General features: G+C 47.3%; 1 pseudogene; it reads left to right on the top strand.

Annotated features, from left to right (window-relative positions):
• Window positions 1–1,039: 1,039 nt before the first annotated feature.
• Window positions 1,040–6,408, top strand: LOC130124769 (uncharacterized; annotated as a pseudogene).
• Window positions 6,409–8,996: the final 2,588 nt, after the last annotated feature.

Here is an 8,996-nt window from a genome sequence, read left to right as displayed (position 1 = left end):
CGTTTCCCTCATGTTGTCTTGCAGGTGTAGCACGTGTCTTAATCAGATTTATGTGCATAGCGTTCCTGCATCAAGGCCGTCCTAATGAGGTTGCTGTACATAGCGTTTCTACTCCCAGGCCCAGCTCCTTTAGTACTGTGACAACTCAGCTAACATGTGCATTAAGTATTGTGCGGTGTCTTCTGCCGGAATCCTACAGACTACTAAAGACAATACTGGTATAACTTAAAAGTAGGTACGTTTGTGGCTACTGCCCTCAGGTGGTAAGTATTCGTAAGTATATTAGTAGTAACTCCTATCACCACTCTCCTGAGTGTGCATTTCAACTTCTGGAGGGATTCTGAATTGCTGGTTCATCTAGAATAGAGTAAGTATCATCTTTCTTGCGAATAGAGTAAGTATCATCTTTCTTGCTTAACAAGTTGCTATTAGTCTTATTCCAGCTGCTTGAGTATTAGTCCTTTTCTCTATACATCCGCTGCTGGTTCCTAGTGGGAACTAGTGGGATCTTATTCTAGCTGTAGCTGTTTTCACCTTGTGTGTCCTTAAATATTTATTGTTGCCTAGCTGTTTTGAATTGGTTATCCTTTCAGATTATAAATATATTCCTCCGTACCTTGCTGTTTGCAGTTTTAATAGTTTTGTGTGAGGTCTGACAGAAGTTTACATACGTGACCAGTTTCTGGCAATAGGCCTAGTTTCAGTTTAGCACTTTGGCAAACTGGGTGCTAAGTGGCCAGGGTGTGGCCTGCACTCCTGGTAGAAAATTAGCAATCAGTGTTCTATAAATCACTGCTGCTACTTGGAAGCATCAGGCAAACAAGCCGAGGGCAAACAGGTCTAGGTTGAAGGAAGGCTGAAGTGAACAAAGGCAAGCGTGACTTTTTCAGGCCAAGGCTTCGTCAAGCTAGGACTGCTCTTTGTAGATCTGGTCAGTCATCTGTATTTTGTGTACCTAGTATAGACTATGCATTTCCTTCGCGTTCCTGTTCTTCCCTCTCCCCGGGGCTGGAATAGATGTTGGGTCACTCCTAGGCGCTGCGATCCTACCAATCTCATCTATCCCACTCTCTCCACTCACGTTGAGCAAGTGGTGACGGGAGGGTTCTGGAATTGCCAGTCTGCAGTGCTGACAGCTTAGTTTATCCCAGGCTATGCATCCTTGCTCTCCCTCAACTTTCTTGCTCTAACTGAGACCTGGATCATGCCAGAAAACACTACCACACCCGCAGCTCTGTCTGATGTGTACTCTTTTTCTCACACTCCCAGAGCTGGGAGGCGAGGTGCTGGTACTTGCCCGCTAATTTCCCCGAAATGGAAATATCTCTTGTTTCCATTCCACAATTCTCTCCGCCCTCTTTTGAATTTCATGCTGTTACTGTCTCTTATCAGGTCAAACTCACCATTGTGGTTGTGTACCGGCCACCAGGCCCCCTTGGTGAGTTTCTGAAGGAGCTTGAAATACTTGTCTTGCACTTCCCTGTTGATGACTCTGCACTTATCCTTCTTGGTGACTTCAACATCCACACTGACAAGCTAGATCTTCTTCTCTTTCCTCTCCTCCTTTGACCTTCACCTCTCACCCTCTCCTCCTACCCATAAGGCTGGCAACCAGCTGGACCTTATCGTTACTAGACACTGTCCTATTTCCAATCTCTCTGTTACTCCCCTCCAGCTCGCTGACCACTATTTCATGTCCTACTCTCTCTCCCCCTCTTCCCACCCCTCAGCCCCTCCTCCTACCAACATGGTTTCCACCTGTAGACACCTCTGCTCTCTCTCCGCCACTGATCTTTCTTCCTCTGTTACCTCTATCCTCCCTACACCTGAATTTTTCTCTCTCCTACCAACTGACACTGCTACTGATCTTCTTTTCTCTACCCTCCCCTCTTCTCTGGGCAATCTCTGTCCCCTCACCTCCAGGCCTGCACGCTCAACTCCACCTGCCCCTTGGCTGTCCAACTCAGTACGTACTGACAGACGGAGCCTAAGAGTGGCAGAGTGCAAATGGAAAAAAGGTAAACTTCCAGAGGGCCCTCTCAACTTCCAATATCTTGTTTCCACTTTCTCCCCCTCCCTTTCCGCTGCTAAAGCTGCCTTCTATCGCTCTAAAATCCTATCCTCTGCCTCTAATCCGTCAGTGAGCACTCCGCCTCAACAACTAACTACCAGTCTTCCTGGGCTGAAGTGGTGTTCCGCAGTCGTAAGCGGGACTCAGACGGAGCTGCCTCTCCCCCTCGCCTAAGGCTCTCTAATCACTACGCGACACTGTCTGACAACTCCCCCGGTCAACCCAGCCGATACTCCTGCCGATGCTCCTGATAATGCAGCCGCCCCACCTCCTGTGGCTAACATTGTTCAGGGTGCCTATGACAGGGTGCTTATTCTTGGCGATTTTAATATTCACGTGTGCTGTCCTTCCCATTCCATCACCTCACATTTTTTGGATCTTGTAGATTCTTTTAACTTCATTCAATCTGTTAAAGGGGCCACACACACTCCAAAGGCCACATTTTAGACCTTGTACTCTCCTCTGGTTTCTCTCTCGAATGTCTTAATTTGGTGGATATGCATGTATCTGACCATAACACTATCATTTTCAAAGTCCCACTACAGCTCGCTACTCCTAGTTATTATCCTACAACATGATCTCACATTCTCAACGCTGGCTCTGCAGTTAAATTCTGTGATGCTTTTAATTCATCATCCTTTAATCCCTCTTTATCCCCCCTCAATCCAGATGCACTATTAAATTCATTCAATGACCAGTGCCAATCCATCCTCGACCGAATTGCACCATTTAAAACTAGGAAACAAAAATTAAATAACCTCCCGTGGCTGAATGATCACACCCGTGGCCTTAGAAGACTTTGAACGACAATGGAAGGCCAACAAGTCCGAACTAACACATTACATCCTTAAAAACTTAATGTTAATTTACAAGAAATCTCCAATATGAGCTCCTCCTCCTGCATCCTAGGCATCATTCCCACTAAGCGACTCAGGGAGGTATTTTCCACTATCAGCCCCATTATTCTTCAAATTCTTAATAATTCCCTGGCCTCCGGTTCTTTTCCAGACAGTTTTAAGCATGCCATCATTCACCTATTGCTGAAGTAACCTAATTGTAGACCCCCTGTCCCTTAGTAACTACAGGCCAATCTCTAAATTGTCTTTTTTCATCTAAGGTTCTGGAGAGAGTAATTTCTTCTCAGTTAATTTCTTTTATGAACACAAATACTGTTTTTAATAGTTTACAGTCTGGTTTTAGAGCACTTCATAGTACTGAGACAGCTCTAGTTAAGATCACTAATGTTCTACTGCTGAATGCAGACAGAGGTGACTGCTCAATTTTAGTTCTTTTGGACTTAAGTGCTGCCTTTGACATGGTTGATCACAACATCCTCCTACATCGCTTAGAGACTTGGGTTGGCATCAAGGGCTCGGCTCTTAACTTATTACACTCTTACCTCACCAACAGAACTTTCTCTGTTGTTCTGGGTAACTCGACCTCCTCAGTGGCTCAGTTGAGTTGTGGTGTCCCTCAAGGCTCAGTTCTTGCCCCCCTTCTCTTCTCTATATACATGCTGCCCCTTGGCCAGGTCATTCAAAGTCACGATGTGCTCTACCATTTTTATGCTGATGACACTCAGTTATACATGCCACTAAAAGGTACTGATCCTAGCGCCCTAGCCAATCTCACAACTGGCCTCACCGACATTAAATCCTGGCTTTCCAAACATTTCCTTAAATTTATTGATGATAAGTCTGAGGTCATTCTGTTCGGTCCCAAAAATTCCATCAGTCCGTTTGCTACTAATCTTGGTGGTCTGTCATGTAGTCTTAAACAGGCTGCTAGGAATCTTGGGGTAATATTTGATGCTAACCTGAGTTTTGACAATCAAATTAAACATGTTGTTCAGTCATGCTTTTTCCAGCTCAAGCTAATCTCCAAAATTAGTTCATTTTTATCAATTAACGATTTGCAAAAAGTTGTACACGCTTTTATCTTTTCGCGACTCGACTACTGTCATGCACTTCTAGTATCAGCAAGGGCTCACTCCACCATCTGCAGCTGGTACAAAATCCCACTGCTCGGCTCATCACAGGGACAAGGAGGCATGACCATATCACTCCTGTGCTTGCCTCCCTACACTGGCTACCTGTTATATTTTGAATTGATTTTAATATTTTACTTTTACTTTTAAGGCTTTAAATGGTCTTGCTCCTTTATACATTTGTTATTTATTGACTTGGTATGTCCCCCCTCGACCATTAAGGTCTGCAGATGGAGCCCTGCTGGTTATTCCCAGGTCTCGGTTGGTTACAAAGGGTGACCAGCCTTTTCTGTTAGAGCCCACACACTATGGAACTCTCTTCCTGCTGGGGGCAAGGACGAACTAAGTCTTTAGCTTCTTTTAAATCTCGTCTTAAAACTTTTCTTTTATGAAAGCTTTTACAAATGTTTGATATTTGTTTTTATTTTTACTGTTTTTAATTTTACTCTTATTTGATCTTACTGTTATTCCTGCCTTGTCTGGTTTTATGTTTTTTTTTTTATGAAGCACTTTGTAACATTGTTTTAGTAAGGTGTTATGTACATAAAAATATTAGAAATTATTAATCCTAAGAAACTCTTTGAAACCTTCTCTACACTTCTTCAACCCCCAGCTCCTCCTCCTACTTCCTCTCTTCTCCCTGATGACTTCGCTAACTTCTTTGACAAGAAGGTAAATGACATCAGAGCCTCCTTTTTCCCACCACCCGGTTAGCGCTCTTTGCACTAGCCCACCCTCTGCACCCTCCCTCACCTCTCCACGTCCCACCCTATTCCACCTCGCTCCCCTCTCCCCCGACGAGGTCCTCAACCTCATCATATCCAGTCGCCCCACCACATGCTCCCTTGACCCGGTCCCCTCCCCTCTTCTTCAGTGTATAGCACCTGAACTCCTTCCCTTTCTAACCCACCTCATCCACACCTCCCTCCAGGCAGGATGCTTTCCATCTGCCTTCAAGACTGCTAGAGTCACCCCCCTTCTCAAGAAACCATCACTTAACCCCTCTGATCTCAAAAACTACAGACCGGTTTCCCTTCTACCCTTTCTATCCAAAACTCTCGAACGTGCTGTCTTTAACCAACTTTCTTTGTACCTCCACCAGAACAACCTCCTGGACTCCAACCAGTCTGGGTTCAAGGTGGGTCACTCGACAGAGACGGCCCTCCTTGCAGTGACAGAATCACTGCACGCTATGAACTCTCTCTTCCTGATACTCCTGGACCTGTCAGCTGCGTTCGACACAGTGAACCACCAGACCCTCCTCTCTACCCTCGAGGGGCTGGGTGTCACAGACTCTGCACTCTCAATGTTTGCATCCTACCTGACGGGTCGCTCCTATCAGGTGACATGGAGGAGGTCTGTGTTGATCTGTGTCTTGCAGACTGACTTCAGGCATTCCACAAGGTTCGGTTCTGGGTCCTCTCCTTTTCTCCCCGTACACGACATCCCTGGGTTCTGTTATTCACGTGCATGACTTCTCTTACCATTGTTATGCCAATGAAACCCAGCTGATGTTGTCTTTCCTCCCTCTGACACACAAGCAGAGACATGCATTGCTGCATGCTTGACTGATGTCTCGAAGTGGATGGTGACACACAACCTGAAGCTCAATTGGGACAAGACAGAGCTGATGTTCCTCACGGGGAAAGGTTGCCCTCACCGAGACCTGGCCATCACCATTGACAATACCGTGGTGACGCCAACTCGGACTGCGAGGAATCTGGGTGTGATCCTGGACGACCAACTGTTGTTTGCTGCAAACGTTGCATCAGTTGCTCACTCCTGCAGATTTCTCCTCTATAACATCAAAAGGATTCACCCATTCCTCACTGACGAGATAGCACAGGTGCTCATCCAGGCTCTGGTCATCTCCTGGCTGGACTAAGGCAACTCTGTCCTTGCTGGCGCCCCGACGTCGGCCATCAGACCTCTGGAGCTTGTTCAGAAAGATGCAGCTCATCTGGTTTTCAACTGCCCTAAGTTCTTCCACACAACTCCCCTTCTCATGTCCCTACACTGGCTCCCAGTAGCTGCTCACATCCAGTTTAAGACTCTGGTGCTACTAGCACCAGGCTAGCACCAGACTAGCACCGTGCTAGCCTACAAGGCAGTGAAAGGAACATCTCCTTCCTATCTCCAGGCCATGGTCAAGCCCTACACCCCCGTCCGACAACTTTGCTCTGCTGCCTCAGGACGCCTGGTTGCCTCATCGTTCAGACGCCCCTGCTGCCGATCGACCCGGTCCCGGCTCTTTTCTGTCCTGGCCCCACAGTGGTGGAATGAACTCTCCACTGATGTCAGGACAGCGGAGTCGCTGCCCGTCTTTTGATGCAGGTTGAAAACTCACCTCTTCAAGAACTACTACTGTTACTTGTTCTTAGCACTTATTGTATTCACTCATAAAAAAGAAAAAAAATCTCTTTCTTGTGCTTTTACTTTAGCACTGGTTTTGCTCTTAGAAGCTTGTTTAGATGCACATATGACCTCTGATGACAAGTAGTTCTCCTGATTTCCCAAGTTGAATCATGCTCTTATTGTAAGTCGCTTTGGATAAAAGCGTCGGCTGAATGACTGTAAAGTAATGTAATGTGAAATGTGAAGGCAATTTAAAAATAGTCCCAATTCAAAATAAAGACATGATGATGAGACGCACTGAACTGTGGGATTACATCAGGATGATTGTGACATTTTAGAAATCCAAAAACTTCAACAGTAGAATTAAGATTTAAGATGGAGCATGAGAGGGGGGTGTCCGGGTAGTGTAGCAGTCTATTCTATTGCCTACCAACAGGGAGATCACCAGTTCGAATCCCTGTGTTACGTGCGACTTGGTCGGGCGTCCTTACAGACACCATTGGCCGTGTCTGCGAGTAGGAAGCCAGATGTGGGTATGTGTCCTAGTAGTTGCACTAGCGCCTCCTCTGGTCGGTCGGGGCGCCTATTCGGGGGGGGGGGGCTGGGGGGAATAGCGTGATCCTCCCACGCGCTATGTCCCCCTGGTGAAACTCCTCACTGTCAGGTGAAAAGAAGTGGCTGGTGACTCCACATGTATGGGTACATGTACTCTTCCGAGCCGTCCCGGTCTCTGCTCCACCCACTCTGCTGATCCAGGAGGGCTACAGACTACCACATGTCTCCTCCCATACATGTGGAGTCACCAGCCGCTTCTTTTCACCTGACAGTGAGGAGTTTCACCAGGGGGACGTAGCAGGAAGGAGGATCACGCTACCCCCCCTGCAGGCTTCAACAGGTTACATTTAAGACTTTTTAAGACCTTTTTAAGACCACTTTGACAAATTTTAAGACCTATTCCACGGCAAAAAAAAAGAAGGAAGGAAAATGACTATGAAATAAAAAAGTCCTAGAATTACTTACCAAATAAATCTACTAACGTTCAACAAGAACAAGTCCACGTGCCATCAGAACTATTCTTTCAACGAACATGCAGTAGAAAACAGCCACAGCACAGGCACCTCCTCCTACACCTCCCAGATCATGTGTGGAGGTGTGACTCTGCCACCCACACACTGGGCTGCACACATTTTATACAATACTGAGTGCAAGTGTGTTTGTGTGTGGTGTAATAATAATAACAAATTAAACATAAAGGGCTTTTTTAACACTTCGTGTGTGTTATTCATAGTATTGCTGAAATCGAGCGTATGTTTAAATACGTCTGTGAATGTTCTCCTTCATCCAGGTCGTCATGGTTCTCCAAAGGAGCTGAACCAAGTGCAGCTGGACTTGGTATATAATATCCGTGAAGACGCTTCGCCTCTCATCCAAGAGGCTTCCTCAGTTCTGCCTTTCTGACTGGACAACATCGGGACACAAAGAGCCATGGACATCATTAGCTCTGACAACCACTCCTTACATTTGCAAGACCTATCAAAGTCATATGTAAGGCCGAAAGACACATTTTAGATCAATTTTAAGACTTTTTAAGGCCTAAAGTTCTGCTGGCCTGGCGGCCTGTCCAGGGCGCCTCCCCGCGACCCTGAGACCAGGATAAGGCCGTTTGGATAATGGATGGATGGAAATTTAAGACCCCGCGGGAACGCTGCCCCCCCAAACAGGCACCCCGACCGACCAGAGGAGGCGCTAGTGCAGCGACCAGGACAGATAGTTTCAAGTCAAGTTACGTCCACAGTTATGAGGATGGTCCGGTCGGATGGACGTAACTTGATGTGTACAACTTGAAACTTTCCGCCCGTTTGCTGGGAGGTGCAGGTGGAAGTGTGTGGGCAGTTGTGTGCGTGTCGTTGACGTTTATCCATGCTAAATCTTGCAGGCATCACAAAAAATATGCCATTGTCAATAGCACACACCAACAACCAGGAAACTGGCTTGACCGCTGCAGTAGAAACCGGAAGTCAGGGGACTCCAGTTACGCACAGAGCCGACTGCACCTGTAGGGACGCCCGACCAAGCCGGAGGTAACACGGGATTTGAAGCCAAGACTCCTGTGTTGGTGGGCAACGGAATAGACCGCTACACTACCCGGACGCCCGTGGGTGGTTCTTGTTGTTGTTTGTTTGTTTTGTTTTTTTGAGACATAATTATCGACCATCTTTTGCTGTTCCAAACAATCCATCTATATGTTCATTTTTGGAGGTGGATCAGGGTGAAAACAGACATGAGTGACACTGGCCCTCTCAGAGGAAGCGGCCTTCTGGTTCTGGGATGGAGGGCCCTGGTCCTCTCAGAGGAAGCGGCCTTCTGGGATGGAGGGCCCTGGCCCTCTCAGAGGAAGCGGCCTTCTGGGATGGAGGGCCCTGGCCCTCTCAGAGGAAGCGGCCTTCTGGTTCTGGGATGGAGGGCCCTGGCCCTCTCAGAGGAAGCGGCCTTCTGGGATGGAGGGCCCTGGCCCTCTCAGAGGAAGCGGCCTTCTGGGATGGAGGGCCCTGGCCCTCTCAGAGGAAGCGGCCTTCTGGTTCT

Source organism: Lampris incognitus, chromosome 15 (genome assembly GCF_029633865.1).
Source record: "Lampris incognitus isolate fLamInc1 chromosome 15, fLamInc1.hap2, whole genome shotgun sequence".
Lineage (NCBI taxonomy): Eukaryota > Metazoa > Chordata > Actinopteri > Lampriformes > Lampridae > Lampris > Lampris incognitus.
This window is presented reverse-complemented; position numbering and strand designations above follow the sequence as displayed.